We start from the raw sequence: 19,494 nt of genomic DNA, 5'->3' as shown, positions 1-19,494 counted from the left end.
ATTCCTTAGGATTTTCTATATACAAGACCATTTCATATGTGAATAGAAATTTATTTCTTCCTTTCTAATATGGGAGCGTTTTATTTCTTTTTCTTGCCTAATTTCCCTGGCTAGAACCTTCAGTACAGTGTTGAATAAAAGTGTGAGAGCTGACATCCTTGACTTTATTCCTGATCTTAAAGGGAAATATTCAGACTTTCACTATTAAATATGTTAGCTATGTTTTTTAAAAAAAATTATGTTTTTTGTAGATGACTTACCCCACTGAGGAAGTTTCTTTTTATTCCTAGTTTGTCAAATGTTTTTATCATGAAAGTGTGTTTTGTCAAGTATTTTTCTTCTTCAATTGAGATAATTATGTGTCTTTTATTTCATTGATATAGTATGTTACACTAATTGATTTTCATGTTAAACCAACTTTATTCCTGGAATAAATCTTACTGGATCATGATATATAATTCTTTTGTTGCCAGATTGGGTTGCTAGTATTTTGTTGAGCATTTTTGAGTCTATATTTGAATTTTCTATTTCTTAAGTTGGTCTCAGTAGTTTGTGTCTTTCTAGCAATTTGTTCACTTCATCTAGGTTATCTAATCTTTTGCCATATAATTGTTCATAGTGTTCTCCAATAATACTTTTATTTATGTAAGACTGGTAGTGATGTCTCCTCTTTATTATATTCACCTTTAAATATCATTTTCTTCTAAATTCTGAGAAAGTATCTTAACTTACAAAGAACTGACTGGCTTGGCATCCTTCAATACTCAATAAGCTATTCAGTCTTAATTAACTATATTTTAAAGTGTAGCATTACTTTTTCCATACATTTAGGTCATTTGGCTCTTAATCTTACTGTCCTAGTACAATATTCTGCGCAACTCTTCTAAATTTCTCACAATTAGATGATACCCTTCCTAGTGTCCTGAACATTATTTTAGCAGTTTGAAGAGGAGTTAAAATGAGAGCTGCAAATCCCTATTTGAGTAAAAAAAGTTATAGTTCACTTACAAAATAAATTATAATAAAATAAAACCTAACATTTAATAAAATAACATTTAATGAGCATTTACTACATACCAGGTACTGTGTAATGCACTCTATGTAAAATCTCATTATATCAACATAAACAACCTTTGAGTAAAGTTACATATCACAAAACCAAGGTTTAGAGAGATTAAGTAACATACTGAATATCATATAGCTAATGATTATGGAACAAAAATTTGAATCCAGTTTTGTCTGACTGTAGAGCTGACATTCTTAACCAGTGTTTGACAAATTTTTTTAAAAGGGCCAGATAGGAAATACTTTAGTCTTGTGGTTCACGTCTTCATTGTAATGACTCAACTCTGCTGTTGAACCGAGAAAGCAGCCTTAACAAGATGTAAATGAATGGGCATGGTAGTGTTACAATAAAACTTTATTTATAAAACAAGGTAGTGTGACTGTAGGCCCTAGCTTGCAATCTCCTGCAATTAACCAACATAACAGCTGCCCTAATTCTTCCTCAGAGCCTTTCCTGATTACCACATAGACCAATTTCTTCTGCTTCTGGCTTTCTACCATAGTAACTGCTGTAATATCATAGCCTTAAGTCATATATCCTTGTTGTAATGTAAATGTGTCTTCCAATGCCTTCTTTTATTAACTATATTGACAAAAGATTATGCCAAACAGTAATTTTATATATTTTGTTATATTCTGCTATAGCATTCAAACTCACACTGGAGATTGTTTGTAGAAGAGTTTAGAAATTTACATGTGACTGTAATCTGGAAAGCTTTATCCCAATAAAGCCATTCACCTAGGGTAACATGATAGAAATTAAAAATCAGGCAGTAATAATGTTGATATTGAAATGCAAAGACAACTACAATTTTGCCAAGTCAGTATGTTTGATTATGAGAGTTTTATAGGCAAAAGTTAATGTACTTATTTACATTTTCTCAATTTCAATTTTCTTCTCAGACTTTCCTACCTCAAGGAATGATAATTCACCAAAACTGTGAGTATCAAAGTGTCGCTGTATGAATGAGTCATAATTTAGGTAATAATCACTCTATAGATGTTCATATTTTTCACGTTTTTGAAATGGATAATAACACCATTTTCTAGGGTAATGAATTTTTAGAGTAGGCTCTCCTCTAGGGAATAATGGCTTATTTTGCTTTTTCACACAGCTAAGAAAATCTTCATAAAAGAAATCCTAATACTCAATTTTTCTTTTATTTGCATTATACCCATTTTTTTAATGCAGTCTATATGGAGAGATTACTGAATATTTTTAGATTTAAAGAAGATTTATTATAGAACCATCAAGTTTTAAGAAAGTGTTTATAATGCAAAGTACAGGAAAAATATTAGATGCAATATTAGCTAGAGGGCCTTTTAACTAGAGATACCATCAGTTTCTGAGGAATGCCTTTGCTCAGGGACTTAAAATTTGGAAATCACTGAAGTGAACACTTCGTGTGGGAAGGTTACAGTTGCTAAACTTCTACACACACACACACACACACACAAAACAGCACAAAATTGCTAAGAATGAGAAGAAATAAAATTTAAAATAAACATGGTTTTAGTCATCAGACTATGGCTGAAACTATTGACAGTTACCCAAAAGTCATTCTCAAACCTTTGTTCCCCTGCTCCATCTACCACAGAAGCCAAAAGTCTTTGATATCTCCACTTCCATTAAAGCTAGGACAGCCATATGACATGAGCCAGTTAGTGCACAGTGGACATTTGCTGGGGATCTTTGGGAAAGCTTTTATTTCCTGATTAAAAGAAAAAGACTCAACAGGAACAACTGTTTCTCATTCTTCCTTCTTTGAATGAGAGTGTGATATGTGGATCAACAGAGGCATCTGTCTTACAGCAAGCACAAGAGAAATCACAAGGACAAAACCCTGACAACATCGAGCCTGTAAACAAAAAGCAAACAACTATTCTCCTCAGACTTCTTGTTCTGGAAAAATAAATCCCTATTGTTTTATCTCATTGTGCATAAAACTTGTAGCTGAAAGCGTTTCTAGTTGATCTGTACTTTACAATTATTTTTTAAATTGTTAATCACTTTTGGGCCACGCAATGTGAGGAAAAATTTGCTTTTAAGATAATCCTGGACAAGATTTCTTTCTCTCCCTTTCAAACTGTTCCATTTTATATTACTAATTATTAATTAAATCTGCTATTATATTAACAAATAGCTATTATTTACACCTTTAAAGTTACTGGCATTTTTAATTTTTATTCCTTATTTATTTTTTTTTAATTTTAAGGCTTTTTCTTCTTATCTAGATAACTAGTTATTTGCATTTTTAAAAGAACATATCAGAAACTTTGAAATACAAAAACAAACTTTGTTGCCTTAGATTTAGTTAATATACCTTGTGCTCAAAATCTCGTATTTTTTAAAAAAGTTTCCTAATTTACCAAAGCCAAAAATTATTCTATGACATTATTGGTATTATATAATTTCATCTGGTATTGTATGTCAAAGGACATACGATATAAGATACTATTTAACCTGCCATAGACATTGAATAAAGGATTTAACATCCGTAAGCAATTTAGGAGACTAGGTACAGGTTTCTTAACTGGAAGGCTGAATATATCTCAAAAACACTAATTGCTTCAATGATTCTAAATTGCTTCGTGAAGTACACAACAATTAAATGCTCCAATAACTGATTTAATTCAAGTAAAGGCAAAAATTATACACCACAATGTGGTATCTCTAGCATACTGCTAACAGGTATAACAACAATAAAATTAGATGGCTCTTCAAGCTAGATCTGGTTAAAAGACCTCAAAGCAACAAAATTTAGGTTATCAAGAAAATGACAGAAGCAATCCAATGTGGGTAGAATATTAGAAATGTTTTAGTGGGCTCTTTGGGGTCTGTTCAAGAAAAGCCAAGATGCTAGGAGTGGACTACAAGTTGATAGGTACTCATTGAATTGCCTGGCTGTGCTATAGAAATCACTGTGTGACATTTGAGCTACTCTTACTGGGAACCCTGGTGCGAGATATACCTGGGAAAAACAATATAGTTTAACAAAATAAGGTTATTAAATGAAAAACATTTCATCTGTTTTCCTTCCCACATTAAGTAAGAGCTGTGAGGAGCTCAGAAGTCTCCTTTCCTAGGCAGAACCAGAAGGGGGCCTCGAAGCAGTGGCTGAAACTGAAGGTACCCTGTAAACTTCCGCCACCAAGCTATACATAGAAGGCCAACACTAAGCACTGTCAATGCCAAGTCTCAAAACTCATTCGTTCCCCATGATGGCTCAGAGATGACAAATACCTGTATAATTCAGGTACAATATAAGCTTTACTAAGGTCTCTCAATGCAGCCTTTTCACTGAAAATGGAACATTTACGACCAGTTAAACTTTGGTTAAGGCCTCATATTACATTCATCTATTTATTTTTCTCTATTTGTTAAGAAAAAAAGTAATGGAAATCATGTGTAGGGGAGGGGAGGTATTACATAAAAGCACATCTTTAAATCAGCAGAGTTCTAGAGGCAAGGAGAGAAAAGGACCACACAAACCCCAAATAGCATCTAATGAATAAATTCATGTCTGAAGCATGCGCCCATGCATGCACGCATGCACACACGCGCACACACACACACACACATGCAAGGTTGCAGTTAATAACAAAATTTGTTCTACTCATTTAGAAATCCAACAAAAGATAGCAATATTTATATTTGGCTGTAATATAAGCAACGGTTGTTGGCAGAGGGCTGAATTTGGTACTAACACAGATGTCTAAGAAAAATTCATTTTTCTAGTTGTTATTTGTTTGCAAAATGATGTTTCATTATAGATTGCTAAATAGTTATCCAAACTGTTACTACTTACCAAGTATGAACTATGTAAAAGGATTCTCAAAATGAATACAAAGGTCAATGAAACTCAGACTTGGCTCTAAAGATACTAAGTATCTGGTGAGAAAGAATAGTATGAACTAAGTTTACTCTACACAAGGCACAGTGCTAATCATTAAGAATAATATCAGCAAGGCATGGTGGTTCACACCTGTAATCCCAATTCTTTGGGAGACCAAGGTGAGAGAATTGTTTGAGGTCAGGAGTTTGAGACCAACCTGGGCAACACAGTGAGACCCTCACCTCTATAAAAAGTTAAAATTAGCTGAGCATGGTGGTTCTTGCCTGTGGTCTTAGCTACTGGAGAGTCTGAGGTGTGAGGAGTGCTTGAGCCCAGGAGTTCAAGGTTACAGTGAACTATGATCAGGTCACTGCACTCCAGCCTGGGTGACAGAGTCAGACCCTGTCTCAAAAAAAAAAAGGAAGGCATTAAAAAAAAAAAGAAAAGAAAAAGGCAGGTTAATTATCAGTTCTAAGCAAGCCAATTTATATCAATCAACATGAAGGTAAAAGTAAACAGAAGATAGTTAAATATGTGCTATAATTAATTTTACTACTAAAAAACTATATACAATTAACTAGAATTGTATAGGTCTTATCATAATGAAGTAAAAATTATATTAGATTCTTAGAATTCTCACACCAGATTAATTTGTTTCTATAAGGTCAAATGCAAAAAACAATTAATGACCAACTCCACACATGCTTAAACAAAATCAGTCTACTTTTTTTTTTTGGAAGAAATAATTAGAACAACAGAAGAGCAAATTCAGTTTTTATACAATGAAATATGGTTTCTACAGATAAGCTTCAATGAAGGTATAACTCCAGGGCCTCGAGGTTAAATGGTGGTTGAGCCCTGGGTTTTCCTGTCTGTGAAATTCAGACCTTAAGTGTCACCAGTTGGAGACTCCTTTACCCTCGCCTATATATCCTATCTCTGAGATGAATTTGGAAATGCTGGCCCTCAAATCTGTAATGTATTTGCAGCGCACACAGTGTGAATCCAATTGTGCTCAATCAACACTTTTGCAAAGGCAAACTAGCATGAAGACATTCTCAGAAGGACTAATGTATAAGCAATCATTCTGTGAGGTCAGTTGACTCTGTCTGTCAAAGCGCAAATTGTCTCAATGTGTGTATTATAGAAGTATTGTCCAATGTCCAATGGTTCTAATTCAGTGACTGGTTACTCAATTTCTTTATGCTGAATATGACATAAAGTGCTCAGGACTAACAGGAGATAGAAAAGAAGTATATGGTCTCTAAAGAGTTAATAATGTAGTTACTTAAAACACACCTTCCAAATTTTAAAGACTAAATTCTTAGAGGTAAGATAAAAAAAAAAAAAAAAGAAACAACAAAAAAATCTCTCCCTTATTTGTGTATGTTAATTCTGATCCCAAAAGCAGTGTTTAACCTTTGGAATTTGCTTAATTAAATAAATGGGCTCTTGCTCATCTTACTGTCTGGTTCAAGTACCTTTATTATTTTAAAGGGGCAAAACATCAGTTTAGGTATTTACTTTTTGATATTTTGTCCAAATAATGTTTCACTTAGAAGTGAGTGTATACAGGTAGGATTTTTATGCTTTAATAACCTATGAATATTCAAAATCTAATGAATACCAGTTTGATTCCAGTTAAAATGGCAATTGACTGGAATCAGACTGGTATTCATTAGATTTTGAATATTTATGGGTTATAAAAGCATAAAAAAGGAAGGTTAATCATCCAAAATTTATTCCAGTAAAAATTGCCATTTTAACTGGAATCAGACTGGTATTCATTAGATTTTGAATATTCAATTTTACTTAGAAAAATAATGTATCCCAGTATGAATACAGGCCTCTACAAATTAACGACTGGGGGAGAAAAGGCCATGGAATCATGGATTATAGATATTTAACTAAAAATATAATATCTTTTTTCTCTTTTGCTAAAGGTGTGTTTCTCAAGTAGTTTTCTTTGTATCTATTCCCCTGTATCCTTCTTTACCAAAACCATTTGATCTTGAACCTTTAAGTCTTGCTCTTTTGTGCTGCATGCATCAGTGAATCTTCCTGTTAAAGAGAAATCCATACTAACTTATTTTTACCCAAAAGGCTTAGAATCAGAACTCTAAAGACCAAAGGATATCATAATTTGAAATTAACCAAGGTTTTTGGCTAAAGAACAATCATCCCCAGAGCAATTTCCATTCAAGAGAGACATTCTGCACTTTGTTGCTTTTCCTTTCTCATCATACATATTCACTGACAGCCATACTCAAATAGTAAAATTAAAGAGCAAAATAAGTAATATGCTTATAACATAGATAGCATTTTACACAGAATTATAAACTGCCATATAACGAACGTATTCAACCCCAATCAAGAAAAATCTTCAGATTACCTGAGATTGAATGTGAATATTAACTAACACGAAGCACGAGTTCAAGGTAAAAAAAAATGCCATATATTGCAATGATATTCTCTCATATAAAAACATGGCCTTTTTTTCAAATGATATTGAAACCCAATGTCTTTTACTGACACGGTAAAAAGGATCCAAATCTTGGAAATAGGTGAAAAAATCAGTACTTTAATACCACAAACTCATTCATTCCTAATCAGATTCTATCCTTTACCATGCCTCAGAGCAGAAGACCTATAAAGAGCTGAGATTCAAAGTATATCTTAATTTCAACTGTTTAGATATTTATCTTCTATCCATTTGCTTGCTTATTAACTGTTTCCCAATAAAACTCTTTCAAACAGATCTTTTAATCAAGGCTCGGAAAGAATTTCATTGCTAGTATTATAATTATTACATGGGGGAAATAACCCAGCGACAGCAATTATTCAGTTTTACAAAATGAATTAGTAGTAGGGTCTGAGAAATAATCTAAGACTGATTCAAGACAATCACTTAATCACAAATAACAAGGGCAAACACAATCTTTTCCATGTGTCACCCTAATACCTACTTTTTTTTTACCCCCAAAATCATTTTCACAGGGCCATATCAGCTATGTGAATTAATAGATTCTCCAGTGCTGTAGCAAAGATAAAACCTGATCCTTATAGTGGTTAAGTTTAGCAGCTACTGTTGCTTTTTCTTTCTTCTAAGCTCTTTGCTGTTTTTGATACTTAGCTGATCTGCTTAGGGATAATCAAAAAGCAGCTGTTTTTCTAAGATCTATCTGTCTATATATTTCTATGGTATGTGAGAGTGTGAGAGGGAAGAGTATACACACTGATAAGTCACTTAGGCTTATCGGTGGTAGCACTCAGTAGGACTGAACTTTAATCTGGGAAGAGAATTCATTTGAGCCATTTCTTTTCGAAAAGAAATTTGGGATGCATTACAAAAATAAAATTTAAAATCCCGAGAACTCAGGAAAGCATAGAACTAGGAGAAAACAAGACAATTACTCCATTTTATTGACCCTGGTTATTAAAAAAAACATAGATTAAAGTATTGAGACAGACTCTGAAATATGCAACTGTCACAATGAAAGCATTTCAGGGCAAAATTTGCTGCAATATGCTACTATGATTAAAAGCCATGTAATCTGGGAACCTCTGTAACAAAATGAAAATGAACTAGGAAAATAGCTTCTTACTACTTCTCTAAAAATAAAAGGCTGTAATTTTGTCATAATTACATAAAGGTAGGTGAGACTTTCATCTTTACCCAGCATTACAACGTATTTCCATCCATACGTATTACAATTTGCTTTGAATACACATATAGTTTAATACCGAGAATAAACTATTATTTTATGACACTACATGTATTTTAAATCTGAACCCAGTATCATAACACGTATTAAGGGTAGTCCTTCAGCACATACTCTCTATCCAGAGAAAAGATTCCCACACAGCTTTCCATGTACTCTTGTTTTTAAAATGTACACATATTATCGGACACAAATGAGAGACTAAGGAGCAGCAGTGAGGTACACCATATGTTTCCATTGTAGGCTGAATCCAGGTCTTTGTTCCAATATTCCAGAGCCACTGGGAAGAAAGCTGACTATCCACTCATTAAAATTCATTTTTACATTATTGCTGGCAAAAGTTATACTTTTGATAGATTAAGTCAGAGCCCATCCTATCCTGACTATTCCTGCCTGCATTTGCTTCTTTAATACGGATTTCTTGCAATTCTAGGAAACTGCAAAATAACCACCCTGGATAACAGGTCGGTAGCAGGACAATCTGATAAACCAACGTAAAGGGTAGACACTGAAGAAGAACGCAAAGTTATTTTCCTAGTGAAATAGTTCAGAAGTCATTCTATATCAATAGCAAAATTTTTGCTTTTTATAGGCTACGCACCTATAACATCCACCAGATAACATACACCTCGTCCTCAATTAGCAGGATTTTTCTCAATCTTCAGATCTCCCAGAACAGTTTTACTGCTGCAACTCAAACCAAAAACACTAACCACGCCCTTTATACCCAGAGTCAAGCTTCCTTTTGCTTTTTTGCCCTTAAAGTCCAAAAATGTAAATCTTTCACCCGAGAGGTTTTGCACCGGTTTCCTAACCCAAGGCGGACTCTTTTAGCTGTGTCTTGATGTAATTCCTATTGGAAGACGTTTTCTCCAGGGCAGTGCAGACGCCCCGAAGAAGGACCCACGCTTACCTCCCACACACCTGCAACCCCTGACGGGATGCTGGAGCTGGTGCTCGGAGGACTGTGCTCCGCTCCGCTCTCGTTCCTGCTTTCGTCTCTCCCGGGAAACTACAGTCCAGACTGCGCCTCTGGCTTCTACAGAGACCCAAGCTCCTCCTCTCCCTCCTCTAGTTGGCGAATTTGGCAGCTGTTGCTCCTCCCCCTGCTGTTTCTGCAGCTGCCCGGGCCGGAGGCAGCGGAAAGCAGCTGCCCTGGTACCTTCCCGCTCCCTACACTTCTGCAGCTGCTCTGCCACTTCCCCTCCCCTGGGGGTCCCTCTCCCCTCCTCTGTGGCTCACACCTGGAGCGGCCTCCTGCCCCACCCAGGCGTCTCTGCTGGGAGCCCCGGCTCAGCCTATCCTTCCCCGACTTGTGTGTCTGGTTGCCCGGTGTGCCTGGGGCTTAGCTGCTATCAGGGAAGCTGCCCCTCTGCCCAGTGCAAGTCCCCACACCAAGCCCTCCCTTCACCTGGGCGATTTCCCCAAGGCTTCCTCTCTACCCGCACAGCATACTCAGCCCGACAACCCCACGATCCCCACCACGGGCCCCTCTCCCTCTTCCTTCCTCTGCTCTGTCAGCCCGCCCCCTCAATGGGTGAGGCGCCTGCGGGGCCTACCCCGCACCCTGATTGGCGCAGGTGAGGGCTTGCCCCGCCCTTCCTCTCCTTTCCGTGCACCATCTCTCTTCATCTCACCTCCTCCCGCAAAGGCAGGGAACTCTCCTACTATTGGCTAGAAGTGTCCCCACCCATCGCCTCAGGATCCCCCGCACGGCCTGCCGGGAAGTATAGTCTTCCGAGTGCAGGAATTGCGGACAACGCCGGCGAGCGGGACTACGAGTCCCCATAGGCCTCTGCGCGACTCCGGCTGGGCAGGATTCCGGACAACGCCTGGTTCCTCTCGGGTCCTTCCGGCGTCGCCGGAGTGAATTGATCCGGGAGTTGAAGAGGGCTGCAAGGTGGGAAGTGAAGTCAGTGCCTCAGTTGCTGGTAAGGTGTAGCTGTTCTGTCCCAGTCCCCGTAGCTCTGCACCGAGCAGAAGAGGTCTAGGGTCACGCAGGGGCCATGGCTGAGGCATTCGGGCTTGGTTCTGGCAGGCGGAGCGGACGGGGCTGAGAGCGGGGCCCTACGGGCGTAAGCGAGGTTACCCTACGCGAGTGGCGTAAAGCGGGTTTGTAAATGCCCCCTGCCGGCTTGGGCCCGAACGCCTCCAGGAAGTCTCCTCTAGGCGGGGGCGGGAGGGGAAGGGCGAGGTTGGCCCCCGGTGCCCTGGGAGTGGGGAGAGGGCGGATGTGCCTGGGGTGGGGTCCTTTGAAGGTGTGGCTTCGGACCGAGAGGTGAGGTTGGTGTTTTCCCCCTGCTTTGTAAGTAAGAGAAAGGGAGGAGGAAGGAAAGGGTGCTTGGGAGTCGGCTCTTGGGGGTGACTCGGGTTATGCCCTTTGAGGGAAGAGGAGCACTGGAAGAAGGAAGAGACAAATGTTGGGGTCTACGGATTCAGTTCCAGTTTAATGATGTGGCCCTCTAAGGAGATAATTTTGCCTTAAACAGAAAGGCTTGACCCTCTTAGGTGTCATACCTAAGGTATGTTTTTACTCCTTTACTGCTTTCAGAGCGCTTTCATTTTGGGATGCTGATGAGGAAACCGAGGGATTATATGACGTGCCCAAGGTCACACACGTAGGGATAGACTTTCTGAATCTAGTCCGGTTCGAGTCCAGCTTCTAGAGTAGGGACGTTGGTTGTGCTTTTTGAAAGGGGTGGAGGAAGTTGCAAAGTAAATGTATTTTATATAGTATATCTAAGAAGCCATTGTGAGATAAAAAGTTTCTTGAACTGGAGTGAAATTCCTCAATAAAGGAAAGAACCTTTTGGAAAAAAAAAAATGGCCAGTTTCAACTTTCACAGATTTTCCCCCTTTTTTTAGGGGTGTATTAAATGATAGACTCTACTCTCACTATTCATTTTTAAGGGTAGATAATAGGATGGGAGAACAACAGTTAAACAATATATCTTATCCTTAGAAGAATATTCTTTTTCTACCTTAGGACTGTTTTTACTCTTATTTTGTAAAACTGATAATAGTGGAATTTGAATTCTTTCACAAAACTTTACACTTTTTTCAAATAATGTAGCGTTAGGAGAGTTTAGTGTGCCCATTACTAGAAAAGAAGGTACTTTGCATTTCTTGGAGGTAACATCGTCTTTTCTGAGATTTTACTTTTCCCCCATTTTCTTGACTCTAGGCTGTATTTGTGTGTGTGTCTGCAAATAATAAAATCGGGCTCTTGCATATTTTTATTTTTCTTAGCATCAACTGTGACTTGCAATTCATTCTTATTTTACATTAAGGAATGAAAAAACACTACACTTATAGTTCATATCTTGCAGAAAGTAGTGCCTTTATGCAAGTCTTATCCTCTGTAATTATTATGACCAGTTATAACTCATGACTATTATTATTGGATAAGTTTTTAATAGAGTTGTAAGAGTATGTTCATTGATGGCAGAGTTTATTTGTGATAACTTTATATCCATACAGGTTAGCCTGTAATAAATCATGGCTTACTCTTAACATGTAATAAATCATAGCTTACTGTTTTATATGTAAGTTGATCATCAGACTGCTGAATTTTGAATGTACTCTGCAGTTACTATATTATCAACAATGTGCTTCACTTTTTAATGCAAAAACATTTTTTCAGAACAGAGGTATTATCTTCCCTGATGGTTGAAATTAAGGTGGTCTGGAAATTAATACGATTTTTAAAATAGAAAAAGTATGATACTATAGAATGAAGTAAAATCAGGAATAATGTACCATGAGTAATGTAGTACACAGACAAGGAAGACCCAATTAAACAAATGGAAAATTATGTGGTGATAACTGACTTTGTGCTGGATTAAGAAGGGTGCGGTGGTGTAAGTGATCATAAACTGAACATGAGTCAGTGATGGCAAAGCAAGAATATTAATCTGTTTTCTAGATGACAATGTAGGTATTTGCCTTTTGTTGAAGGAGGTATGAAATAAGTTCTAACCTTTGGCATGTAACTCTGTCATTACGGAAAGAGCTTTTGAACTATGAGGAAATTTTGGAAATTAGTTAATATAATGCATTTGTTCAGCGTGTTTTAGATTTTGTTCTTGGTTCATTTCTGCCACTACTCTTTATCTCTGAGGCCAATTATGTTTTTGATATTTCTTCTGTTGGGATGGTGGATTAATGTTTGTATTGTTGTTATCATCTTTCAGTCACATGCTGCAGTATTGTCACTTTAGATCTCTGCACGTTGGATAATTAAGAGTTCACAGAATTATGTGTACACGTGTAGTTTGCAGCTCACCAGTGTCTGCATTTCTTCTCATTTTGAACTTTGCAGGAGCCTTATGTCAGCTTTTGGATATTGTTTCTTAGAGGACTTGGGATGTCTTTCGTGTATGATACATCTGACTCTCTCTCTTAAGGATGTAAGGTCTGTAAGAATAGGGGCTGTTTATTATTGTAGTCTCAGTAGGTAAGATAATGTTTACAAAGAGAATGAAGAGGCTCAAGTTGGTTAAGTGACTTGTAACTGGTGGTAGTAAGACAAAATCGAGATCTTCTGACTACAGATCTTTAATATTTTAAAGACTTAGTTCCCTTAGATTATTTACATGAGAAGACAATGTGACTTAAATATTCAAATACTATTACCTTCTTACTCTGTTTAACACTAAAAATTTATCTCTTCTCCTATCCAGCTCTCTGTCCTTATCTCCAGCCTTTCTCATTTACCATGCCTTTCAGTTACTACATACATAAGCTGCTTCCTGACTTGGTGGCCTTTACATATTCCGTCTCACTCCTTGGACTGTTCCCCTCACACCTACCTAAATGTGGCCACCTGGTAGTCAGTTTTCACGTCTCAATTTAAATATCGTTCCTCAGGGGAGCTTTGCCCACCTTCCCAGAATCAGAATAGGTTTCCGCCATGTATTCACCGTACTGTGTACTCCTGTGTGGCATCATCATAATAGAAACTTAATTATTTCTGTATTTATTTGACAAATACTGTCTCCTCACTGGACTATAAGCTCCCTGAGCAGGGCCCTCTCATTTGTCATGTTCTACCCCACTGCTTACGTAGTACCTGGCACATTGTAAGGGTTCAGTAAATATTTGCTGAATGAATGAAGGAGTGTATTCATGCACAATGCTTCCAGCACTTCTCTGGGGATAGAAATAGAGAAATGAATAAAGCGGATACGCTTTCTGGATTGAAGTATGTAAGAACTTTCAAATGAGCCATAATGCTTAGGCAATTTAGGTTATATGCAAAGGAGTCATTAACAGAATTTTAATATAAATTGTAGAAAAATGTTTGTTCTTTTTGGAGGTGTGTGAAATCAGGGTTAATTTTCTAAGTGGAAATGATAAAAGAATCACTTTCATTTACAGCAAAATTGCTATGTAACACGGCATTTTAGAGACTTACCACTGTCCTGCTTTTTGCAAGCGATATTCATTATAACAAAATATAGACATGGAAGAAACTTCTAATGGACTCTTCTTCTCTATTGTTATCTTGTGTTGCCCTAAAAACCTTTATTTCTTCTAGGTAGTAGTAGTAATACTGTTTTATAGCAGAAGACATCAAGAAAATAAGTAAATTTACTTATTAAACTAAAAAAAGTTTAATTAAATTGCTAGAGTTTCCAGAATGTTGGTACTGGAACCATGGTTAGAATCCGGATCTGTCTGCGTATTCTAAAATCCATAATTATTCCTTTTTCTTTGCTTTTTTGTTTTGTTTCTTGCTTTTTAACCTTGCTATTTTCCTATGAATTATACCTTTAATATCACTTGATTTAGACAGGGTGGCTTTGTAAAGTTGAGTAGTTTTTGTTTCAAAGGAACTTACATTTTGGGTTTCCTGAAAATTTTTCTAATACTTTTCTAATCTTATTTGCTTTATAGCTGGAGACTTAAGCATAAAAAGATAATTTTTAAAACGTGCGAACTGAATTTCAGGGATAAATTGTGTTAGGTTTTGGTCTTGAAAACAAGTTCTACAGTCATGTGTAGTACCACGGTATGGCATAGAGTAAGGTCAATAGCCCTGAGTTTCTGTAGTCTTGTATGCCTTCATGGATTCACCAGTTTACTCTTCCACAAGATCTTGTCAAAAAGAGATTGCTGATATTTGGCTTTAAAATTTGGTAATACTATCCATTTTATTATTAAAAACAAGTCTTTGCTAAATCCTAAACTTACTTTTTAAAAAGTCAGTGTTGATGTTACTTGAATCTTGGATAAAATTTTCATATTTACCTAGCATAACCACTATGTGGAGGGTAAAACTGAGGTACTGCTTTTTATGTGTTGTTGGACAATTAAGGTCATTATGATAGGTGTTACTAAGGATTTTAAGCCACTTACATGACAAGTAATTTTTTTCCATAATATAAACTGTAACAGTGATTTAGAAGTTTAATGTCATTGTTATCTATGTTATTGCATTTGAAATATTATAGTAAGCTGCAGTGTTAGAGGGTTATTCTTTAGGGACACACACACAAACAATGCAGAAAATGAAAGCACATTTATTATAGCAATTAGAAATAATTTATGTGCTGAAAGGTAAACACTGTGGTTTGGTGGTTCATTTTTGTCTGTATGAAGATGGAAATTTCAATTTTGTCATTTAAACTACAAAATTTAAATGTGTCTTAAGTGTATTATATTACACTTATTTTTCAAGCTCACCCTTACATTTTTGGTTATGTATAACCATTTTTAACATCACCCAAAAGTGATTTTATGCTATTCAGCTTCATTCTTTTACAGTTGATAGAATCAAGGTTGCCTATAGGGTTAAAAGAAAAAGAAAAGAATTTTATTAACAAGCTTATGAACTATTGGGTAACAGCAGTGGAACATGTTAGGTGGTAGTCACTAACATATACTCAGGCCGGTCCCTTGGGAATAAGTTTACCAGAGTTTAGTCTAAATAATGATTTTTTTATTCGTTTACTTATTGAATGCATATTACCTGTGAAATTGCCTTAAACCTTCGTTGGAATGAACTGGAACCTAATATAATAGCTAGCATTCATTGAGTATTAAGTAACTAAGTGCCAGGTCTCATGCTAAGCATTTTACAGGATCTCTTATAATCCTTACGACAACCCTTTGAGGTAGAGGCACTATTATCTCCAATTTTTAAATGAGGAAACTAAAGTACAGAGAGGTTAAGGAACTTGCCTATGGTTGCAGGAAAAATTGCTTGGAATTAGGAGTTGAATCCAGGCTGGCTGACTCAAGAGACCATGTTTTTCATCATTATAGTAAAAATGATGTTAGTGATTGAACTCCATTGGAGAGAGAAATTAGCATTAAGAGTTGTAGTTACAGAGAAGTTATGTCTTAAATGCTAAGGTCAGTGTGGCGGGCAGAAATTACTTAATATTCAAACTTTAAAAAAAAACCTGTTAGGAAATACATGTTGTAAACTAACAACTTCAACACAGCCAGTTTTTTTCTAGCATTGGAGTAGATTTCTTTTGAGTACCAGGTGAAGTGTTTGACTTGTTATGCAGAGACCATATTGAAAAAAGAAATATGTATATTATAATACAAGAGTCACAATCAGTGTGGCAAGCTACTCTTTGTGAGAGCTCACTGTGGCTCTCAGTCTGGTGTGGGGAGTGGCAGTCAGTGTTTCTTATCTCTCTCATTCTGGGACTTTTGCATAGGGAATGGAATTATCACATACTCCTGTAGTTATTTTTAATAAAGTTATTTTTTTGTTTGTTTTCTTCAAACAAATGTTCACCATGTCTGTTGAACTTACATAGGGTAAGAGTATCATGTGAAGCAGGTGCGCTCCCTGGAGTGTTAATGCCAAGTGGCAGTGTGAGTGTGACATGTCACTGTATTTCTTTACTGTCTCTCTTCCCTGCAAGACTACATACCCTCAAGGGTATGTGCTGTTCAACTTTTCATCACCATATCTCCAACTAACACTGTTGCTGACTTAGACTGACTATGCAGAATACTGTGTTGGTTACTAGGAAATAGAGAAATGGATACAACTTTTCTTTAGGGAGTTTATACTTTAGTAGATTCAAGGGGAAAGGGTTGAAAGACCATTGTATGGGCATTTAGTCTTTCTAATATAGTAAGTACTTCCATGTGCATCAGTTCATTTTATAATTTTAGGTTAGAGCTGATAGAAAAATAAATGATTGTTTCTCTAACTGCCATCTGGTCCCTGGCACAGAAGTGGGTCTCCCTGTCTTATTCAGTCATTCTCTCTTACTTCAAGATAGACTGGAATTCAACTGAAATTGAAGTTATGGAATGACAAAACCCTAAGATGTTACACACCGGCTGCCTGCTCAGACTTATATAAGGTTACTACAACAGAAGCCAGTTGGGAATGTTAAATGAGTCAGACCTGGCCTCTAGACAGCAACTGCACCCTATACGAGTTTAGATTGTTGCTAGGCTTTTTTCCATTTAATTCCAAAGCATTTGGAATCTTTTTTTTTTTTATTGAGAACTGCACCTCTTTCTCTATGTCTTTATCCATATTAAAATTGGCATTTATGCAGTACTGTCAAAATTTGAGAGATTTCCGAGGTTCTACCTTATTTTTGGTATGCTTCCTTAAAAAATAAATCACACTTTCGCAAAGTGTAGGTTACAGGAGGAATAGTAAATGCAGTAAAAACAGATACTATCCTGGCCCTAATTTCTTCCTGTAAGCAATAGTATTTGTGTTTGAGATCAATTGGGAGCTAAAGGTAAAGTTAAATGGCATCATCAAGATAGAACCTTGGCCTCATTAGCACCTAATGTTAAATAAGGCAGAGGCTATTTATTGTCTGGGGCTAATACTTTCTATCAACATTTGAGTGCCCTGTGGCAGTGTTTTTGGTGCAAAAAAAATGTGTAAAGTAATGAAAGTACCTGTTGCATGTTTTAGAGGATCTTAAGCCATTAGGAGTCATTAAGTTAAATTCTAGGTATCTAAGATTATAAGTGATACAAACAAGTAGCTCTGATCCAGGGTGGTACAGATTCCTTTAATTCCTTTAAGCAGAGAGGACATAAAAACACCCTGAGGAATTAAGTTTAGTTGAATTTGTAAGGGATTTTAAAGGAAAGCTTTAATTAACGTCGTATTGGAGAAACTAAGACAAGGAATAATACTAATAAAAAGGAAAATAGACATGTACTTCAATTAAACACCAAACAACTATTCAGCTAGGCATTATTCATGAACCATTAGGTTGAGAACTTTATGGGCAAAAGATGAACATATTCAAGGGGACAGATTTGTTTCCTGTCTTCCAACAAGTGTTTTCATTTAAATTTTACTCAGATCAGAATTTACCAAAAATTTAGACATAGGAAAAAAAAAATGAGGATTGTCACAACTAAAGAGATGTATGTTTTTCCCCTTGAACAAGTTGCTTTGAAATGTCGTAGGAGCCAATTGTTACTATTTTGTTACTGTTTCCATTTCCCATCAGCTAATTCAGAGGTAATGAGCTCTTTGATTTTGTTGTCAACTTTTGATTATCTTGTACAGATTATAACCTTTTATGAATTATCTCAAGGGCTTTGATCACATCTTGATTTCAGTCTGCAACCCAGCCTGCTACCCAGCCTGCTTCTAGGCCATGGTTTCCTTTGTTAAGTTTATCTATGTACATTTAGAAAAAGTAATTTTAACATTGGCTTGGCAAAAAGTTTTAAAATGCACCTGATGGCCAAATTCTTTTATGTAAGCCAAAACTTAAGTTTATTTATGCATCCATTTTGGCAAATGGGAGATAAAAGATTTTGAAAATATGCTATGTAGGTGGCCTTTATGACATTGTGATATCAGTGTTTGACTCTCATTGTGTATGTTATGCAGGGGCAGGACTAGGGTGAGGCAAGAGATGTGCCTAGGTTACAAACTTTGAAGAAGCACTAACTCTCCAAGTCATGCAAATCAGAGCAAAATTTTGTGTTCTAGGCATCTGGTTTGCCTAACCCTAGTTGCAGTCGATTCCATGTCAGTTTCCTAGAATTTTGGCTAAAATATTAATAACAATATGAATAGAATGGTTATTGTGTGTTAGCCACTGTAGTGAGTATTTTATATGCATTTAGTACTCTTAATCTGGGGAAGTGAGTACTTCAGTATATCTGTTTCTCACTAGTTTAGAAATAGAAATTTACAAAACTGAAATGATAGTATCCAGCTGAGCAAAAATTCAAACTGAGGTTTTTTTTCTTCCAATCTGAGCACTATCTCCTGCTGTATACTGTCTATCTATGTGTAGAAAAAGTTACTTCTTACCCATTTTATACATTTCTGTATTAAGAAACAGTACTCTGGCCAGGCACAGTGGCTCATGCCTGTAATCCCAGCACTTTGGGAGGCTGAGGCAGGTGGATCACATGGTGAAACCCCCATCTCTACTAAAAATACAAAATAGCCAGGCGTGGTGGCAGGCGCCTATAATCCCAGCTACTTGGGAGGCTGAGGAAGGAGAATCACTTGAACCTGGGCGGAGGTACGCCACTTCACTCCAGCCTGGGCGACAGAGTGAAACTCTGTCTCAGAAAAAAAAAAGATAAAAAAGAAACAGTACTGTACAAAATATGTAAGTGCATACACTTGACATGATGCAGTTAACTTTTAAGGTGAGTTGGAAGTCTCAGCAGCACCAAGTTGAAGATCCACAAGCTTGTGCTGCTGAGTACCCTAGAGTTGTCAGACATATTGAAGAAGAAACTAAAGGATAGAGAGGTGAAATGACTTGTTCAGAGACAAAGATAGTATATAAATGACAGGACCAGAATTTGAGCCTGTGCTTTGAGACTTTAAATGCTTATGCTTTTTCCCTGTATCTTTCTGCACAAATTGTCCATTTAATATTTTTAAAGCA

At 36.6% G+C, this 19,494-nt stretch overlaps 2 protein-coding genes across 5 annotated transcripts in view; one reads left to right on the top strand and one right to left on the bottom strand.

Annotated features, from left to right (window-relative positions):
* SERPINI1 (serpin family I member 1) overlaps positions 1–9,716 on the bottom strand; it is an 89,229-nt gene extending 79,513 nt beyond the window's left edge. The window contains exon 1 of one of the 2 annotated variants that reach the window (XM_003256411.4): positions 9,537–9,716. The gene's annotated coding sequence lies outside the window, so the exon portion shown is untranslated. Of the gene's footprint in view, positions 1–9,224 lie in introns of both variants that reach the window. The other variant, XM_003256412.4, reaches the window with a different exon arrangement.
* Positions 9,717–10,424: 708 nt separating this feature from the next.
* Positions 10,425–19,494, top strand: part of PDCD10 (programmed cell death 10) — a 51,238-nt gene continuing 42,168 nt past the window's right edge. Inside the window, exon 1 of one of the 3 annotated variants that reach the window (XM_003256407.3) lies at positions 10,425–10,554. The gene's annotated coding sequence lies outside the window, so the exon portion shown is untranslated. Of the gene's footprint in view, positions 10,555–10,629; positions 11,146–19,494 lie in introns of those variants that run through there. The other 2 variants (XM_003256406.3, XM_030822788.1) reach the window with 2 other exon arrangements.

This window comes from Nomascus leucogenys, chromosome 11, assembly GCF_006542625.1.
Source record: "Nomascus leucogenys isolate Asia chromosome 11, Asia_NLE_v1, whole genome shotgun sequence".
NCBI classification, from domain to species: domain Eukaryota; kingdom Metazoa; phylum Chordata; class Mammalia; order Primates; family Hylobatidae; genus Nomascus; species Nomascus leucogenys.
This window is presented reverse-complemented; position numbering and strand designations above follow the sequence as displayed.